Source organism: Ranitomeya imitator, chromosome 2 (assembly GCF_032444005.1).
Source record: "Ranitomeya imitator isolate aRanImi1 chromosome 2, aRanImi1.pri, whole genome shotgun sequence".
Classification (NCBI taxonomy): domain Eukaryota; kingdom Metazoa; phylum Chordata; class Amphibia; order Anura; family Dendrobatidae; genus Ranitomeya; species Ranitomeya imitator.
Genome location: NC_091283.1, coordinates 402,429,897 through 402,450,302, shown reverse-complemented (window position 1 = coordinate 402,450,302; position 20,406 = coordinate 402,429,897). Strand labels below are relative to the sequence as shown.

Sequence of the window (20,406 nt, the reverse complement as noted above, 5' to 3'; positions counted from 1 at the left end):
TCGATGTTGTTCTCGGTGGCATTTGAACCGAGGACCCCAGTGCTTCAAGGCTACAGTGGCAACCACTGAGACACCGTGCTGTGTATATAGATTGTGAGTATATCAATGAGGAAAAATACGTATGTACCATTGCACCTATATGGAAAGAGAGGGCCCCAGCAAAGCTGGTCTCATCTCCATGGGGCAGGACTACTTTCTTTAGAAGAACAAACAAGGGGTGGGCGAATTGGCTCAAGGGTCTATGATTTTTTTTTTCTTTTAGAGAAGAGGACTAACGTGTTTTTATTAATGAGGGTCCTTGAGCTCCGACCCCCACTAATCACTAGATTTCGAGAGTGAGATGGCTGCCAGTCACTACTTTGCTGTTATGTAACCAACAAATGTTTCGAAAGATTCGTTGGGTTTCTATACTTTCCACCTTGATTCTTTGTATATATTGATAGGTGACGTGTCGTACATGTAGGTGCTTTATAGACAACAAACTAAATCTTAAGTAGCATGATCATTTTTCCAGTTATTAATTGTGTAATGTGTACAAGCTTGCCGATGAGCACTGGGATCCGCCATGTGAATTTGGTCGTACCAACGAAAAAAATGCCCAAATGTTCACATAAATGTGACTATATAAACAAAAATAACTCAGAAAACTTGAAATTCTCATCAGTATGAAGAGCAATCTCCAAATAATAAAACCCCACGCAAATTTCAGAGGCCAAATAAGGAGAGGTTAACATTCGGCTCTGAAATGTATTGCTTTCAATAATAAGAGGATTAGTTCAATGCAATCCAAATAAATCACACCAGAAATTCTGTATATTCAGAAGAGGAATGAGACTTGGGAAAGCGGAGGGGGCGGCCGTGTAGTGTTCTTAACCTTTGTGATGCCAGACGGACCCACAATGCACTGCCCAACAATAGCGCGTCCAAGTGGATTAAGTGGCTGCTGCTACGTTGAATTCCAAAAAAAAAGGATTTTTTTTTCATTTTCTCCAAAAATAAACTATTTAGATTTGGCGGAAAACAGAAGTTATGAAATGATATATGCCCCCTTTTAGTGGCCATATTGCTTGCCACCTAACTTTCCCAGGAGCGGTAAATATGAGAAAATGTTCTTTTATCCCAATCTCTGAGGGTATATCTATCATCGCACAAGTATGATTATGATGACGCGGCCCGCCCAGGTTGCTCGTCTTGGTCTCTGCGTCAATCTCTGAGTGTTTTCCTATTTACGTCTTTGGATGTGCAAAAGGCCCTTCGGGCTGAAAACTTCTCATCACCTAGGTATGCCGCTGTTCACAATACTAACCATACCCGCAGCCTGGAGCTGAAAGATTAACCCTATAAGTATATGCAAAGGCTGGATTTGATTTGAAGTAATTAACCATTTTTTATTCTTTTTTTTTATGCCGGGGTGTGTGGAATAAATAAACGTATCCGGTGAGAAAGATCAAAATATATTTTCAGTACATCGTTACAAGGTTGGTCAACTAAGGAATACTTTCTAAGATCTGTACATTAGGTCTTCACTTCAAAAATCTTGGAAGGTGCTGGTTCTCTTTGGGGAGATCCCAAATGTATGCAAAGCAGAAAGAGAGGTCTCATGGCTATACTTTTACTTTCTTTACACACACAAGGACCATTTCCTTACACCAACTGGATTCTCAGCAATTTCTAGGAGTTGCATTAAAGACCCTGGAAAACAGAAGTCTACTGCGTAATAACGAGGAGCAAAAATATGTCGGATCTTGGTTGGAAGCAAGGAGCAAGACGGGCTCTCCCTTATCTGCAATGAGAGCCAGACTACCTTGTCCGGAGGGATGGGTAAATGTATGTTGAAGGCCCTTCTCTAGGAGATGGCTTGTGTTTAACTGCATCCTCCTGCACTTTTATATCACAGGCTTTAAAAAAAAAAGTGCATTCTTATTTTATTTTTTTATGTGTTGACTGCAAGTTTGTCACAATGACTTTTTTCAGGGTGTTGTGTCCTTATAGGATGTCACTCCTCAGGTCAAGTAGATATGGGAAACTAGGAAAAACAGAGTGCAAAAGGGCCTTAACTGATAACACAATAAGGTGCAGAGAAAAAAGGAATCTGTTCACCTGATGAAGTTGCACCTAAGCAACATGTTTAGCACATATCAGATGCTGCAAGGCACAGGTCCATAAGGAAAGAGTGGCACAGGATTTGGGTGAAGTGTCAGTGGCTATATCTGAAATATATTCAGATAGTCGATGATATTTATAAAAGCTTTAATGGATAGGTTTCAGTTCAACACGTTTCAAAGTCACACACACGACCTCTTCATCAAGTTAGGTTTTGACCTGATGAAGTGGTCCTGTGTATGACTTCGAAACGCGTTGACCTGAAACCTGTCCAATAAAGAGTTTGAAAATATCATCGACTATCTGAGTATATTCATCAGCAGCACATCCACTGACACTTCATCTGGATCCTGTGCCACCCCTCAGGTCAAGAGAGGTTCCTCGCCCTCCCCTTTGTAACCCAAACTTCCTCTCCAGGTGAAGGAAGCTAAAATCTTGATTTCAGCTCCTGTTGGAAACTCTTAGGAGGAAGAAAGGCTTTGCCTAAGTTTCGCGGAACTGAGTCCATGTGGTTTTCTGGAGCAGAAGGTTGTGGAGGCCAAGAAAGCTTGTGTTAGACCTCATCACTCTACACTTTGTTATGTGGCACATGCGTAAAAGGATGGGTGCCTCTTGTTTGTCTGATATCTCTAGTCATGGATAAATACTGGGCCGGAGAAAAATTCTCTATGTGAAGCTACAGGATGGAGATCAGGGGCTTAGGAGGTTTCACATTTCAATTTATTTTTTTTATAGCCGTGACAAAAACTATGAAAAAAAAAAGAAGTTGTCAGGAGCCTACATGTTACAAGAGCCAAGTTTTTATTGTTAAGCTTAGTTTTGCTCAAAGACTAGTTTTGCTCAAAGTTTTCCTTAAAAGCTCAACGGTTCTGTCTAGCTAGCTAGTTCACCACCCAGCCAGATATTAAATTCTGCTACTTTCTCTTTAAAGTATCCGACATCATGGAAGTGGCAATCTTAAACATTTGATTTTCACAAAATGTGGCCGCAGGACAGGCTTCAAGTCGACAATCTTCGCTCTAAATGCTCTTGAAGAAAGTTACAAGGTTTGCATACTCCGCCTGTTATCATTTCTAAAAACTCTTCTACTACTTGTCCCCTGTGGGGAATATGGAAGCTTCCTTCTCTTGGCTGTCGGGCCCTGAAGTGATTTGTGCTGTCATACTTGAAGATTATGATATTGAAAAAAAAAAAAAAAGAAAACAGAAATCTGCTTAAAAAATATAACAGAAGTGTAGAAACAAATGTATATGTCAGGAACATGTCCCACAAAAAAAAAAAAAAGAATTTATGGATTGCATCAACTTTTTTTCTGAGACGGTCCATAGAGTAGACCCTCCATCTCATCTTAAAACATGCAAAGTCCTGACACAAGAACCCATTATTGAAGATAAAAATCAACAAGGTGGCTTTGCAGTAGATTTTCAATTCAGATTTCCCATTTTGCAGCGTTTACAAACTGGTTCTCCTCCAGAACTCATCTGGTTTTCTTCATTCCAAGGGAAAAGAGCTAATTGAGTTTGTCTAAATTGATTCACAGAACTTGGTCCGACAGCCACTTATAATTCGTGGCCACGAGTCATGAGTGCAAACTCTTACATCCCGGCATTCGCGGCTCTTCTTTTGATTAGCCGGCCTGGTACACTACATCATGGTTGCAGCGTAACATATATGTGATGTTGTGTCAGCTCTAATAAGAAGTGCTGCAGATGACCTGTGCTAGAAGGTGGTTTTCAGGGCCCAATACAGCGACCACAGATTACTTATGTGGCCAATGGAAGGGGCCCTGCCAATCAATTCGCACCAACTCTACTAAAGAACGTATTTTTTCTTTTCACTGGTGCACTGCATATAAGAAAATATGGTAAGTAACACAAAGGAAATTATCCAAGGTAAAAATAAAAAAAAAACAACAATAACAAAAAATGAAGACCAATTTTCAAATATCCAGTGGGCAAAGAAAAACAAGTAGAACCCACTCAAAATAGAGAACTAATCCATGCACCAGACTGGTTAAAAAGGTCAGAGATCACCGAGGCAGGAAATGTAAAAGATAATATCACTTTATTTATAATTAAATTGACAAAAACAACATATAATTGATGTGCATGTATCAAGGTAAAAATTGCAAAGGGTAAATAATTAATATATTAAAAAAATGAATATATGAGAAACCAATTTGCATTCAGCGGATAAGGTAATATCACAGATCCATATATATTTTAAAATTAAAAACACCAGAAATGTAATTAAAAAACAATTTCTAACGTGTTAGTAAAACACCAATATGTGCCAAATGTGTAACAGACGAAGGAATCTCCATTCCGAAACGCGCGTCGGGGTGCGTGATATCAAGGCCAGCGGCATTTAAAGGTATAGTCACCATTTTCAATTTACCGTACTCTTGGGAGCATCTATATATATTTATTTAGCATCAGCACTTTGTGTACTATTGAATTCGCAAGCACATGTTACTTTTTTATGTATGAATTGGTTTGCACTTGCACCTTATTTATTTATTACCCCTTCTTTATATGCATCTACTGATATAGCAAGATCTAAATTGATCTATTTACACTAGTGCAGTTTTAATCTGCTACACATTTGGCACATATTGTAGGTGTTTTACTAACACGTTAGAAATTATGTTTTTTAATTAAATTTTTGGTGTTTTTAATTTTTAAATATATATATATATATATATATATATATATATATGGATCTGTGATATTACCTTATCCGCTGAATGCAAATTGGTTTCTCATATAGATTTTTTTTTTTTTTTAATATATTATTAATTATTTACCCTTTGCAATTTTTACTTTGATACATACACATCAATTATATGTTGTTTTTGTCAATTTAATTATAAATAAAGTGATATCATCTTTTACATTTCCTGCCTTGGTGATCTCTGACCTTTTAACCAGTCTGGTGCATGGATTAGTTCTATATAAGTAAATATGCAAAATACCCCTTCAGAGAGGAAGAGGACTTGAACACTAATGCCACCTATTGGAAGTAGCAATCTTAAAGGTCAATATTGAGCCTTGCCACATGACTTAGGATGAAAGCCAAAACAGCATCTCAACTTGCAGACAAGCGTTTTGGGGTATTGCCCGTCAGTGCAAAGCATGAGATCTGATTTGGCTTTATGAGAGGCCTCTGACTGGGGTCTAAGGGGTAATGTGTCTCCTTGTGGAGAGTAGAATGCCTAACATGTCAGGGTAGGGAGTCTTATAAGCCATGCAATGCTCCTCTAAGAAATTAAATATGCCTCTTCAGAGAGGTAAAGGATGTGAACTCTAGTGCCACCTATTGGAAGTAGCAATCCCAGAGGAGCATTGCATGGCCTACAAGTCTCCTTACACTGGCATGTTAGGCATGTCATGTTACCCCTTAGACCCCAGTCAGACCTCATGCTTTGCACTGAGGAGGGGCAACAGCCCAAAACACGTGTCTGCAAATTGAGATGCTGGCATGGCTATTATCCCAAGCCATATGGCAAGGCTCGTTAAAGGGTCAATGTTGACTTTTAGGATTGCAACTTCCAATGGGTGGCACTAGAGTTCAAGTCCTCTTTTTCTTTGAAGAGACAAATTACATATTTAATTTCCCAGAGAAGCGTTGCATGGCCTGTAAGCTACTTTACACTGACATGCCAAGCATGTCACTCTCTGCAAGGAGAAACGTTACCCCTTAGGCCAATAAATAAAGGTGCATTTTCATAGCAAAAACGCAAAACACCAGTTCTTCGGGTATAGTTATCTTTTGGTATGCACAAAAGATCATCCTTCTCAGCAGCGCAGGGCTGTATGTAAACAGGACCTGCGCTGCCGAGAACAATGGCAGCCTATCTACTCTAAACGATCTATTACAGGCAATTAAATGACAGGTGATCGGCGAGCATTTTTCAGAAAAGGTAATTTGCCTCCTAGCGTGTTAGAAATTGCGATGAGGCTGATGTCAGTGATAATCGCTGTGCAGTACCGGGACATTAGGAAAAAAAATTATATATATATATATATATATATATATATATACACATACACACACACATATGTGTATAATGCACATATACTGTATATGTATAGTTATTTCATGCAAAAAAAAGTTTGCTAATAAATGAGTACATGTTGTGTAATAAGACCACCACAGGATTCATAGATAACGTTGTTTCCGCCAGCAGTGCTCCCATGGCCACCGCTGCTGCCGCGATCTCCACAATCTGAGCACAGATGAATTGAGAAATAGGATCTATTTCCTTGGAGTAGTTAATGCCGGATGATTGGCAAATCCCATGAATTGGAGAGATCTGGATTTACTGATGGACGGGAACATGTGAATGTGACGTGATTGACTGGCGGGGTAAATTTGTATTCCATTTCTCACCGCCGTGCCAGCTATTCCCATTCCAATACATGGATGTTTTATGAATGTTGTTCTCACTGCTCGGATTACACAATTTCCCCCTATTCGGATTGCCACAATCCGCTGGAACGTGTTACATATGTCTGTCACGGCAGCTGTGCTTTTCTTAGAAAAAAAAAATGATTTGATGGGTTCAGTGTAAAACCCCAAGGCTGGTTGTTGTTTTTTTTACAAAGATATTTCCAAGATTCTTGTCTTCCTAACCCCAAATCTGTCGAATTATATCCTAATTGCCTGCTTTTGCTTTGCCAGAACTCTTCATAGCCCAAAGTCCAATCTTACAATATCTTTATAAACAGGCATAAATAAGAAATAATAAAAAAAAATTACATTACATAACCACTGCTCAAAGCATTACTGTGCTTTATCAGCCATAATGAAAAATTAGTGCTCCTCACATTTCAGGAGACTTTACAGGATTTTTCCCCACTCTGGGCTTTATCTCTAATTTTCAGCGGCCTCTGCTTGATAGCGTTTTGGGACTAGAGTCTACAATATCTCCCATGCTCAGTACACACAGTCGTAGAGGATTCCAACTCTTCTGTCTTCATGTAGTACATGTTGAGAAGCATACACATGAACAAAAATACACAGCAGTACTGGACAGTGTAACTGTGAATCCAGCTCTGTTGTATGTTAAAGCACCTGCTAAAAATCAGAAGCATGAATGACATTATACAGTATTATTGAGTAGAGTTTCTCTGAATCGGCCACTGTGGGAAGACAAATCAAAGACTAGAATGCAGCAATAAGGAGAAGATTATCCCGCAACACTTAGTATTGTAGCTAGTGATGAGCGAATATACTCGTTACTCGAGATTTCTTGAGCACGCTCGGGGGTCCTCTGAGCATTTTTTTAGTGCTCGGAGATTTTGTTTTTCTTGCCGCAGCTGAATGATTTACATGTGTTAGCCAGCATAAGTACATGTGGCGGTTGCCTGGTTGCTAGGGAATCCCCACATGTAATTATGCTGGCTAACAGATGTAAATCATTCAGCTGCGGCAAGAAAAACAAAATCTCCGAGCACTAAAAAAATGCTCGGAGGACCCCCGAGCGTGCTCGAGAAATCTCGAGTAACGAGTATATTCGCTCATCACTAATTGTAGCAGTTAACCCAGCACCGGGTGACAAAACATTTACATAAAGCCGCAAAATGGGTCTTTATATGGCTGTGGTTCTCTCTTTCAATCTATTCTTCCTCTTTCCCCCTTCTTTCACCACGGACTTCAATAGGCAGCTGAAGTCTAATCCCTTAGTGAGCTGTCTTTGAGCAGGACAGATTTTAGCGGTATTTCAGCGGGAATTATGATTTCAGGAAGCAGGAGACGATGGAAAGAAATGTTTCATAGGAGGAGAAAGAGGCAAATTTCTTTGATAAGACATATTACAAAGTTTCTCATCGTTTGTTGACATGGCAGTACCAATAAGGCCCCTTAGTTTTTTGCCATCAATCGCAATCCATCAAATTTAAAAAAAAAAAAAACAGATCCGGCGACTGATCTCCCCCCCGATCCGTTTTTTTCTGGTAGACTTGTATTAGCGACAGATGGCCTCACGTTTCATCCGTCGTTGCCAGATCCGTAAAAAATTGTTTGTCCGGCGGCCGGAAACAACAGACAAAGTAATGTTTTTTTGTGCCCGTTGAAAAAAAATGGACAGCGACGGCTCCGTCAAATGACGGAATTCGGCAACGGATTCCGTTTTTTTTAACTGAGCATGCTCCGATCCAATTAGCCAGATCCGCTAGTCGGATCCTTCCAAAAATGGATCCGTCGCATCAGTTTTTCACAATCTTAGACGAATCCATCGATCTGTCGAGCCAAAGGATTGCGACTGACGGCAAAAAAACTGATGTGTGAAAGGGGCCTAAGTGGACTTACTATAAGATCAGATTGAGGCAGATTAAATGGAGGTACAGAGTGCAATCACCTCCCAGTTTTCCCCATTGACCCTCTTGAGGAGGTTTGAATCCATTTAAAGGTCACCAAGCCATGGTCCCATAAGTTGTATCTTCTTAAACAGGATGAAGTTGTAATTAGGATGAAGCACATGCTCTTAGCCAGAGGAGCAATCAGGAATAGTACCAGCTTCAAAAGAAGGTACCTGAAGGTCCTAAAACAAAGCCAAGGAGTCAAACAAGAAGTCAAAGTGAAAACCGTACCTGGTATGGTAAGCAAATACGAACCAGGAGCGTAAACCAGACACAGGGCCAAGTGATAAGCACAAATCCCAGGTGTAGGAACAAGATGGCAATGGAGGAGACTGTTGATGGAGCTCTTAAATGGGTTGACCCGTAAAAGATATAAAGGAGGCAGAGATGGGCAACAGGGGTCAACTGGAAGAAGTGCTTTATTATTTTTATCTACTTTATTCTACTTTTACTTTATTTTTAATGCTTGGCTCTCTTGTGCGTCAATGGCTTCTTCTTAGGTATAATGCCTACTGGAACAGGTGGTGTTCTGAAACACATACTACCTACATATTCATTAGAAGATCTGGTTGCTGCTCTATTTCTTGCCAACCTTTACACTGCAGCTCTGTTCCTTTAAATAATCTACCCCCAAAAAAATTATTTTAATGGCAGATGAGTACAAATCATGATGCCTTGTTGCCTAGAAGGTGATTTAGAGAGTTTGCTTTAGCCTAAAATATGGTTGGTCGGCCTTATGGACGGACCAAAAACAAACTCCAGAAAATTACTCCTGACATACCAGTGACTTCTATAAGAAAATAAAAGTGGTAATGAGCGACATGCTTATATAATATGGTGGTAGAAGGCTACATCGCGCATGGCTTCCAATACTAATATGCCGTATGCTAAGTGTATTGTATGGAGCCAAGCCAAGACCACCATATTAACACTCCCAGGGCACGGCACAGCACCACTCCAAATACTGGCTCATTCTCCTGGTGCCAACATATGCAATAAATTAGACACACAATGTTATATACATATTATTTTAACTGTTTTCCTTTCAGGACTGGGAATTAATTATTATTCATGAGCGAGTTCAGGATACATCAAGTGAAAATATTTGGTTGTACGACTCCAGCTCAGTAATTATTCAACCTCGAGAAAGTTTTCAGTGCTCGTCCTGGCTGCTTTGTGTCGCGTGCCAAAATGGCTTCAGCTCGGAGACTGTGAAGTATATATTCGGCGTTGATAACTCTATCATTTGTTAGAATGTTTTTACTAGACATTTTATAGCTTCGGGGCCGTAAGAGGAGAATTCATTAAAAAAAAAAAAAAACAACAAAACTACATAACTGTGCACAAGGCAGAGGAGGTTATTTTGCGGGTGACCCCAAAGTGCCCATAATAGTTCATTATGTCAGACGGTGGGCAGGTGGCACAAAACACTATTATGTCATGAGATTTCTTATAAAAACAGGTCATTTTAGGAATTTAAGGATTGACTTGATTCATTTCGGAGTTTGACATGTTCTTCAATCCCAGGGTGGGATGCATGTTCTCATTGAAGGGATCCAGCTCGGTATGGAGACTTATATTTAAGGCAATGCTCCATCACCTAAAAAGCTAAATAACTCACATCAGCCAAACTTGGGATCAGATTTGGCTAGTGTTTAGCTACTTTACATGTTCTTATCTAAAAGACATCATCAGGTTTTCTTTGGAGGGAGCTGTCTTTATGTCTACCAGGCCTTCCAGTTGGCTCGTTTTCCACTGGATTGTCCCTCAAACAAACCTCTAAAGTGGTTCCTTAATAATTGGGATTAAAATATTGCGAGGTGTGTTTATGACATGCTCCAATTAGCGAGTCTGATTGCATTTGTTCACCAATGCTAATAAGGGGGCTGGTTCTGCCACATATGTTCCTCCTCTACGCGAGTCCGCTCAGCCTTTCAGCAGAGCCACCTCACAGAAGCATTGAAATCCACATCTGTATCTAAACCACCCACTGCAGACACTACATCATAGGTGATGGAAAAAATAATGTAGAACCGTATGTGCTTTGTTTTCATTCTGGCAAAATGATGGACAACATGTCGAAACCCAGTATGGGTGGCTCAGTGGTTAGCACTGCAGCCTTGCAGCGCTGAAGCCCTGGGTTCAAATCCCACCAAGGACAACATCTGCAAGGCATTTGTATGTTCTCCCTGTGTTTACGTGGTTTTCCTCCGGGTTCTCCGGCTTACTTTTTTTTCCTCTCACACTCCAAAAACATACTTATAGGGATTCTAGATTGTGATCCCCCATCGGGAACAGCGATGATAATATGTGCAAACTGTAAAGCGCTGCGGAATATGTTAGCGCAATATAAAAATAAAGATTATTATTATTATTACTAACCCAATGGGCCTCACTTGATGTCAATGGGCGATACTGGGTACCGTTATTGGTCATACAATACTACGTCAGTTTGCAGGAGCTTTTTTTTTTTTGTTTTTTTTATATAAAACCAAAGAAGATGAGATCAGAGAGTGGGGAAAAAAAAACCCCGGTATTCCTTTCAATATCAGTACAAAAAAACCCCAAAACCCAACAACATTGGATTTAAAATGTAGACATCCGCATAATTTTTTTCTTTTAGGATTCTATTTTTTCCCCAACATAGGTCATTTTTTATATCCGGCCAGTCCGAAGTTGATCACAGTGATGTCGATCTATCTGAATCTTACTGCTTGAGATCTTTTTTTTTTCACATGTATTATTGTTAAGAGAGATTTTAGTCACAAACTAAACCAAAAGTAACAACACTGACATCTACTGGATGTAAAAGCCAACCTATCATATCAATAAATGGACATAATACGATGCCAAATAAAAAAAAAATAAATCTGATGTTGAAGGGCAGATGAAGGTGAAAAAAAATTAAAGCAAAAAAAGGAATAAAAGTATCTTCCATCATGATTAAGTTCCCCATCAAATTCCAATAAAAGTGGTTAAAGCAGAAAAAAAAAAAAAAACAGCTTTCGTTGACGTCGCCTTTATTTTTCTGAAAAATCGGTCTTAATTCCCCCTTCATCTTGTGATCCTAGACCATAAAAACAAGACATCTGAGAAAAGAATGAGTATTTATGCTCTGCTCTCATGTTATAACTGTAATTCATATGGAGAACAACCAATCCCTTTAATCTAACCAGGCATCTTCAACTATAGCAGTCAAATGTGGAGAAAACCAAAAATAGCGAAATGGCCATGATTTTCCTCTGGATTTCTACTCAAATACTAAAGCATTCAGGTTCTTGCAGACTGCCTGACAAATGGACTTAGACTTTATATTTTCTTTTTTTCCCACTTATTATTGTTTTTAGTTCCTTTAAAGAATACTTGCAGGCTTAATTGTCAGTTGTCCCTGAGATAAAGGGTCGAGGCAAGCTGAAATGATGCCTCTAATATGCACTAAAGAGGAGATCCTGGTCCCCTGTTTCTATGTAGCACACTATTAGCATGAGGACAACACACATCACCGCTGAGCAGTGTAGCTGTGAATCCAACATTAGAGTGAAACAAATATTAGAGAGGAAGAACAGTATGAAAAACATTATACAGCACTACACCTCCCACCTGTTCCAGATCATGTGAGACAGTCTTGTATTGAGGGAGATGTGTCGTCAGCTGAAGGCAGATCTGTCATGGCCGTGCATGCTGCTGTAACTTTTTAGTAGTGTCAGCATTGGTCAGGGTTCTCCACAACATTACAAATATGTTAATTCTTCTTTCCTTGATATCTGGTCTTCTCTGGGATTCAAACTCACACCATCTATCATGTCAGGTAGCAGCCTTAGCTGTGGGCCACAGGTTGTATTGCAGATAGAATTTTCTGTGGCTACTACATCTCTACATGTCTTTGGCACATTGTACTGGTACAAAAGGGATACAACTCTATATACCTCTATGCATTATATATCTTTATGTACTATTTATTCAAAATATATATATATATATATATATATATATATTTATGTAATCATATTATATTTATTGTAGTAATAATATAAATAAATAGATGGGGCTAAGGGCATGGCCTAACATCTTGCAGTTTCATGCCATGCGTGCAGCATGGTCTGTCCCTACTTTTACTTCTTGGAAGGGTGGGAGGTATGAAGCAGTGTATTTGTGAATATAGTATTAGAGAATGATAAAATATTTACTCGGAAGCAGTAGCAGCATCTTGAAATACATTATATCAGTATTGAGCACTGTAACTGTGAATCCAGCAGTGAGACAAGAAATAACACTAGGAAGAAAGAGCACAGGCTGTGTGTGTTCCAGACTCTCTCTTACTTTGTCAACCCTTCCCAACTTCCCATCACTCTCCATAGACTTCTCTGGGAAACATGTAACATGATACCTCAGTGAGGCATTTTAGTTGTTTTGAGAGTAAATGATGAGATCAGGGGGCAAAAGAAAGGGAAGAAGTGGATAAAACACCATATTTCTCTAATATGATATAATACAAAGCTTATTATTTTCACTTGTACTAGAGATGAGAGAATCGATGAGCTCTGCCACGTGCCTCCCTGCCTGCCAACATCCCTGGAGCCCTTTTGTTGACTCTTAAGCTGCCGCAGGAACACAAACCTTAGCTTCTTCAGACCCTCATTGATAAGGGGAAGCTTTAGGTGGCAATCAGACTTTCAATGTCAAGTGTGCTGATGTGGTGAGAGGCAGTGGCCAAATGAAAAAAGACAAGTGAGAGGTAACAGAATGCGAGTTTCATAGTGAAACAAGTAGAATACTCCCAGCAGCACAAAGTATTTCAGCAGAGGAGTGTGTGGATTTTGGTGAGATGTAGTGACCTATCATCTTTAGAGTGGACCAGGTTGTAAGTGACAGTGACATGATATGTAGAGGATCACAAACTGAAAATTAGATAGTGGAAGAATCATCCCAGCAGCACAAAGTATTTCAGCAGGTAAATGTACTGGTTTTGTGGATGGCAGTGAATTGTCCATATATTGATTAATCATGTCCCAGAATGTTCTGGCAGACAAAAATATCCACGTCTGATACAAAGCAGGTCAGTGCATTTTGGGACTTGTAGTTCTACAGCAACTTACTAACTTTTCCGAACTTATGTAATTCTGAAACACAAATCCAGTTCAGAGACCCAGAAAACTCGCACTTGCGTCTTTCTACTTTTCGGTGCCAATATGCCTTTTGTTTTTTTTTCGATGATGCTGACTACTGGTGACAAAATGCTGAAATCTAAAATCACGAACAGGACCCCATTGGCGCTACTCCGATAACCAGCCAAGGTGGGAGGGAAGGGGGCTTCAGCATCGTAAGACATGTCTATGGCTGTTTTCGGACCGCGGCTCGTCGGGGGTTAAATTCTGGCCACGTTTAATTGAATGATTTCTTATGGGAATAGTTCATGGAGGATTTAAGGGCGTCCAAGAGCTATTACCAATTGGCATATACCACGGCTCCAATGTGCCAACTTAAATACTACTCCTTAATGTTACTGGAACGCGCTCTCTTCCAGATGTGGTGAACGGTCCCAGTTACACGGCGGCGCAGGCGATGGCTATATTTACAAGGAGAAGTATTTGGACTATCCTCTCGCAGTTATCTGGCGGTGGATAACAGGTCTTGTAATGAAAAGCATGTGCTGTACGGAGGAGATAAGGAGCTGTGGGGAGGCAGGAATAGCTTGTACTACATGCAGACCAGGTCCGCTCGCTGTCAGACGCCACTTCTGCTATCTCGCCTGGGTATTTACAGCTGGCAAAGAGCAGTCTGACATGGTAGAATAGGACAGTGCTGCAAACTTGTACCCTTTCCCTCCGGACGAGGAGTGTGGGATTTTACGTAAAGCTTATCTGTGGGTAGGACTGGTGTTGTGGAGCTAAAAGTCTCAGCAGTGACTGGCAATTAGGCTAGACCACCTGTCCCAGGTCTGCGTTACTTACTCCTTCAAATATGTCTCTAGAAATCATTCTTTCGAAATTGCAGATCTAGAAATAATTCTTAAAATATTTTGTGCTGCTGGAAAAGCCCACTCCTGGGATCGCACGGTCAGATATGCTCCCACGTGACGTATCTGAACATCGCAACCTTCTGTGGTTGTAGTTGGATTTGTCGCCTATTTCACCTTTTGCATCATAATTACCGCAAACCATATTTCTACAACCGCTATTGGGGTTGGTGACTTATCGTCACCATATTTGGTTTCAAAGACTATTTCGCACAAGGGCTGAGAAAGCCCTTAATAATAATAATAATTTTTATTTATATAGCGCCAACATATTCCGCAGCGCTTTACAAATTATAGAGGGGACTTGTACAGACAATAGACATTACAGCATAACTGGGAGACTTCAACATCCCCATTAACAGCCCCACTTCCACATCTGCATCCCAGCTTCTGTCACTAACCACTTCTCTCGGCCTCTCACAGCTCTCAACCTCTGAAACACACAAAGACGGTAACACCCTGGACCTGGTTTTTGCCCGGCTCTGCTCAATCTCCTACCTAGATAACTCACCGCTTCCCCTCTCTGACCACAACATTCTCTCCTTCACACTCACATATCCTCGCTCACCCCAGCACCCTCCTACACACCATTCAGTCAGAAATCTACAAGCCATTAACCCTCTTACACTTTCAGACTCCCTACGCTCATCATTGTCCCCAATCTCTTCCTTTTCCTGTCCTGATCTGGCTGTACATCACTTCAATGACACTCTTAGAAGCACCCTTGACCAAGTAGCTCCCCTCACCCTCAGAACCTCCAAACACAGAATAAAACAGCCCTGGCTTACATCGCAAATCCGATTTCTCCAGCGATGCTCTAGGTGTGCTGAACGCTTATGGAGGAAAACACGCACACCAGAAGACTTCATACACTTCAAATTTATGTTAAGGACCTATAACGTTGCCCTTCATTTCGCTAAACAGACCTACTTTACCACTCTGATCTCCTCACTATCCAACAACCCCAAGAAACTTTTTGACACCTTTCACTCCCTCCTCAGGCCAAAAGCACAAGCCCCCATCACAGAAATTTGTGCTTGTGACCTGGCCTCCCACTTTATAGAGAAAATAGACAATATCCGTCAGGAAATCCGCTCCCAACAACTAAGTTCAGTGACTCCCATCCCTCCCCTCATTGCCCCTGGCTCACTCTCCACATTCGATCCCATCACAGAAGAAGAAGTCTCCAAGCTCCTCTCCTCTTCTCGTCCGACTACATGCACTACTGACCCCATTCCCTCACATCTCCTCCAGTCTCTCTCTCCAGTTGTCACAAGTCACCTAACTACAATCTTTAATCTCTCCCTCTCCTCTGGCATTTTCCCCTCCTCCTTCAAACACTATCATTACTCCATTACTAAAGAAACCCACCCTCGACCCATCCTGCACAAACAACTACAGACCGGTCTCCAATCTCCCCTTCATCTCTAAACTCTTGGAGCGCCTGATATACTCCCGCCTTACCCGTTACCTCTCCACTCATTCCCTCCTAGACCCTTCACAGTCCGGTTTCCGCCCCCTACATTCGACAGAAACTGCACTCATCAAAGTGACCAATGACCTTCTGACAGCAAAACGTAATGGTGACCACTCTCTGCTCATTCTTCTCGACCTCTCTGCAGCTTTTGACACTGTTGAGCACCCTCTCCTTCTCTCTAGGCTCCAGTCACTAGGCATTAAGGACACTGCTCTCTCCTGGTTCTCCTCCTATCTTTCTGACCGCTCCTTCAGTGTTCTGTTCTCTGGCTCCACTTCATCTCCTCTTCCTCTCACTGTTGGGGTACCTCAGGGCTCAGTCCTTGGCCCCCTTCTGTTCTCTCTCTACACGGCCCCAATTGGACAGACTATCAGCAGATTTGGCTTTCAGTACCATCTTTATGCCGACGACACACAACTATATACGTCATCCCCTGACCTTACCCCCGCTGTACTACAGAACGCCACTGACTGTCTGTCCGCAGTCTCCCACATCATGTCCGCTCTCTATCTGAAACTCAACCTCTCCAAAACTGAACTTCTTCTGCTCCCACCATCTACTAACCTCCCTAAATCTGACATTTCCCTCTCTGTGGGTGGCACCATAATAACACCCCGGCAGCAGGCGCGCTGTCTGGGTGTTATGTTTGACTCCGATCTCTCCTTCACCTCCCATATACAATCTCTTGCCCGCTCGTGCCGCTTACACCTAAAGAACATCTCTAGAATCCGCCCTTTTCTCACCATGGAGACAGCTAAAACCATCACTGTCGCCCTGATCCACTCCCGCCTGGACTACTGTAATTCTCTATTAATTGGCCTCCCCCTCACTCGACTTTCCTCTCTCCAGTCCATCCTTAATGCAGCAGCCAGGGTCGTCCATCTGGCTAATCGTTACTCGGACGCGTCCGCTCTTCGCCAGTCGTTACACTGGCTACCCATTCATTACAGGATACAATTCAAAGTACTTGTTCTCACCCACAAAGCCCTCCACAGTGCGGCACCCCCTTACATCTCCTCCCTCATTTCTGTCTATCAGCCTAACAGACCACTGCGCTCTGCAAATGACTCTCGATTAACCTCTGCACTAATCCGTACCTCCCACTCCCGACTCCAAGACTTCTCCCGTGCTGCGCCAATCCTCTGGAATGCTCTACCCCAAGATATTAGGACCATCCATAATTTGCATAGTTTTAGGCGCTCGCTCAAAACACATTTGTTCAGAGCGGCCTATCACGTTCACTAATCAAAGTTATGTTTGTGTGTGTGTAGCCCATTCACTATCCCCATCTATTCCCCACCCCCTGAAGATGGCTGGACCATGATTGTAAATACATCATTGTAAATACACACCTGTGCTTTGTATCTCCCCCACCTCATTGTAGATTGTAAGCTCTCACGAGCAGGGTCGTCTTATTTTGCTTTAATTATTGTATTGTTAACGTTGTTACTTATGACTTTTGTGTTTGAAACTGTTAAACTGTAAAGCGCTGCGGAATATGTTGGCGCTATATAAATAAAGATTATTATTATTATTATATTATAACAGAAATACAGTTCAAAACAGATACCAGGAGGAATGAGGGCCCTGCTCGCAAGCTTACAAACTATGAGGAAAAGGGGAGACAGGAGAGGTGGATGGTAACAATTGCTATAGTTAAGCCCTTGACTTAGAGCTAAAATGTGTCAATAGTGGTTCATTCCTTTCTCTTTGTTCGAGGCCAATAATTGCCAGTAGGATTCAAATGGCGCAGTAGACTTCAAAGAGATTTTCCAGGAGGTCCTATTGGTGCTACAGATGGACAACAACTTAAGTTAAGGGCATGCTGTTTTTTTTTGGCTACTGTTGGGTGCATATGCTCAAGAGGCAACAATGGCCACAGTGTAGATCAGAGGTCCCCAACCTTTCTTACCATGAGAGCTGCATGAAGCTCTGAGCAATGGTCGCGAGCCACATTCAGAGCCTGCGAGCAGCACCCAGTTTCTGTGACCTCCACCGTAGTGTCACCCAGAGCCCTCAAATACTGGTTTAACGACAGCCAAAGCTTTCCCATAGAAATCACATCACGGCAGTATACTTATATCCATTGGTTCCCACCTTACTCCATTTGGTATTCTCGCATCAGGCACTCCCGTCACACTATTGAATCCAGCCTCATGCAACCCTCTTACTGGCAAAATCATCGCATCTCCAGCTTACCATCTCTCTCTACCGACATGGTGAGTACATCCGCATCCAGATCTGCTCTTCTGTGTGGGGCTACTCATAAAAGTCACCATCTGGAGACCCACTCTTCATAATGATTTCTTAGGCTGGGTGCAAATGCACCTAGCTGGCAGACCGCCACGAGCCACACATCATGGACCAACGAGCCACATGTGGCTCCCAAGCCACAGGTTGGGGACCCCTGGTCTAGATGAATGCCTAAGCATCAAACCAATATAGTGGCCCTTTGTAAAATATATATATATATATTTTTTTTTTTTTTCAGCGATATTTCTCTGCTGAGATTTCCAAACGGTATGCAAATGCTTACCGACCAGATGGAGCCTAGAAGAAAACAAGTATGGACTCTGTCTGTGAAATGACGGCCTATGGGAACATTAAAATTAAGGTGTGCTTCCACTGCAAAAGCAAAACGCTCGTTCGTTGGGTGAAAAGATTTTTTAATCGGCCTTAAAAATCATCGTTATTCGCAGCGCATCATCCTCTGTAAACAAGACTCATGCTGCCGAGAACACTGAACTATCTCTTACAGATCGCTCAGTGCATATCGATTGCAATGACCTGGCTGTTAAACGACTGCTGAATGGATAAATACCGATTTAGTGCCACCGATGGTTTGGTGTAAATTGACCTTTAGACTAGGTGCACTTCGCCTTATTGATACAAATCCCATAGTTATTGAGCATAAAGCAAAAAATTACTTCTTTGATGACCGCCCGCATTTTGATTTTCTACAAAATGTCTCTGTTTGGACTAGCCTAATGGTTGGGTCTTTGTAATTCATGAGAAGAATGGCATTTAGTCCCAGGACAAAAGCATATTTCTGTGGCACTCAGAGTTCTGGTGGGCATCATTGGTTACGTTATTTTTGTAGGACTGAGCCGACGTACAGATGCAATGATGGATGAAGGCTGGCAGGTGTCTTTTTAACTTGTGTATCCACCAGTTAAACATGCTATAATTAAGGATGAGATGTGCTTGTAAATCTGTTTTCTCCCTGGCGCTGGACGTACCCAGGAACACAGATGGAAGTTTGCTTTGACTCACTGCAGAGTTTGCTGGTGTGTCAGATGTGCCTCGATGGAGTTGTTGCGTTTGACCGTTAACCAAGGAAGTTGCACAACCCAAGGTTTTGGCAGGAGAAGAAAGGGATGAAAAGCACAAGGAGGAGGGGAGGAGGAATGCTAGTCCATTCTACGCCGTGTCATCTACCTCCTCCCCAGCACTGACATGACTCCTCCGGCTAAACACAACAAGAATATACCTTACTGCAAGCGGACTCCAGATCCTAACCTGTGCTGGTGCTAGGGCAAAGGATTCTGCGAATAAGGAATGCAGGCAAAAATATATGCATCATTTATCCAGCTTCCAATAATGAAGAAAGGCCACTCATGCACATTCATTTGAACTGCATTACTGCACTAGAAATATGAAAAATGAGAGCTTTTAGCGAATAAAAATGGCCAATTTTATGTGTACCTGGTAGCCCCTTTACGGCATCTCTCTTATACCAGGTCCTAAACTTGCCTTACCTCGCTGAGAATAAACGTCTCCATCTGAATGGGTGCATGTGAAACCTCTTTTTAGACTAAAATTCTCTCTCTCTGTGGAGGGGTATTGGACCTGCTGTAATTAAAACACCTGAAGCTAGGAGGCGGAGTGCACGATCAGAAGGCTAAAGAATACATTTCAAAAACCTGACCGGCACATCCAAACAAAAGACTAAGTGTGAACAGGTGCTGAACCTAGAGTCGCCAACTCGTATACAGTTAAGTAAATAAGGCAGCACACTGCAGCGCTAAAACATGTAAACTTGAAAACACGAAATTTGAACTGCATTACTGCACTAGAAATATGAAAAATGAGAGCTTTTAGCGCATAAAAATGGCCAATTTTATGTGTACCTGGTAGCCCCTTTACGGCATCTCTCTCATACCAGGTCCTAAACTTGCCTTACCTCGCTGAGAATAAACGTCTCCATCTGAATGGGTGCATGTGAAACCTCTTCTTAGACTAAAATTCTCTCTCTCTGTGGAGGGGTATTGGACCTGCTGTAATTAAAACACCTGAAGCTAGGAGGCGGAGTGCACGATCAGAAGGCTAAAGAATACATTTCAAAAACCTGACCGGCACATCCAAACATAGACTAAGTGTGAACAGGTGCTGAACCTAGAGTCGCCAACTCGTATACAGTTGAGTAAATAAGGCAGCACACTGCAGCG

The 20,406-nt window shown here is 41.7% G+C and overlaps 1 protein-coding gene across 1 annotated transcript in view; it reads right to left on the bottom strand.

The window, feature by feature from the left end:
• The window catches only part of STX8 (syntaxin 8), a 289,427-nt gene that overhangs the window by 84,607 nt on the left and 184,414 nt on the right, over positions 1-20,406 (bottom strand). The window lies entirely within an intron of this gene.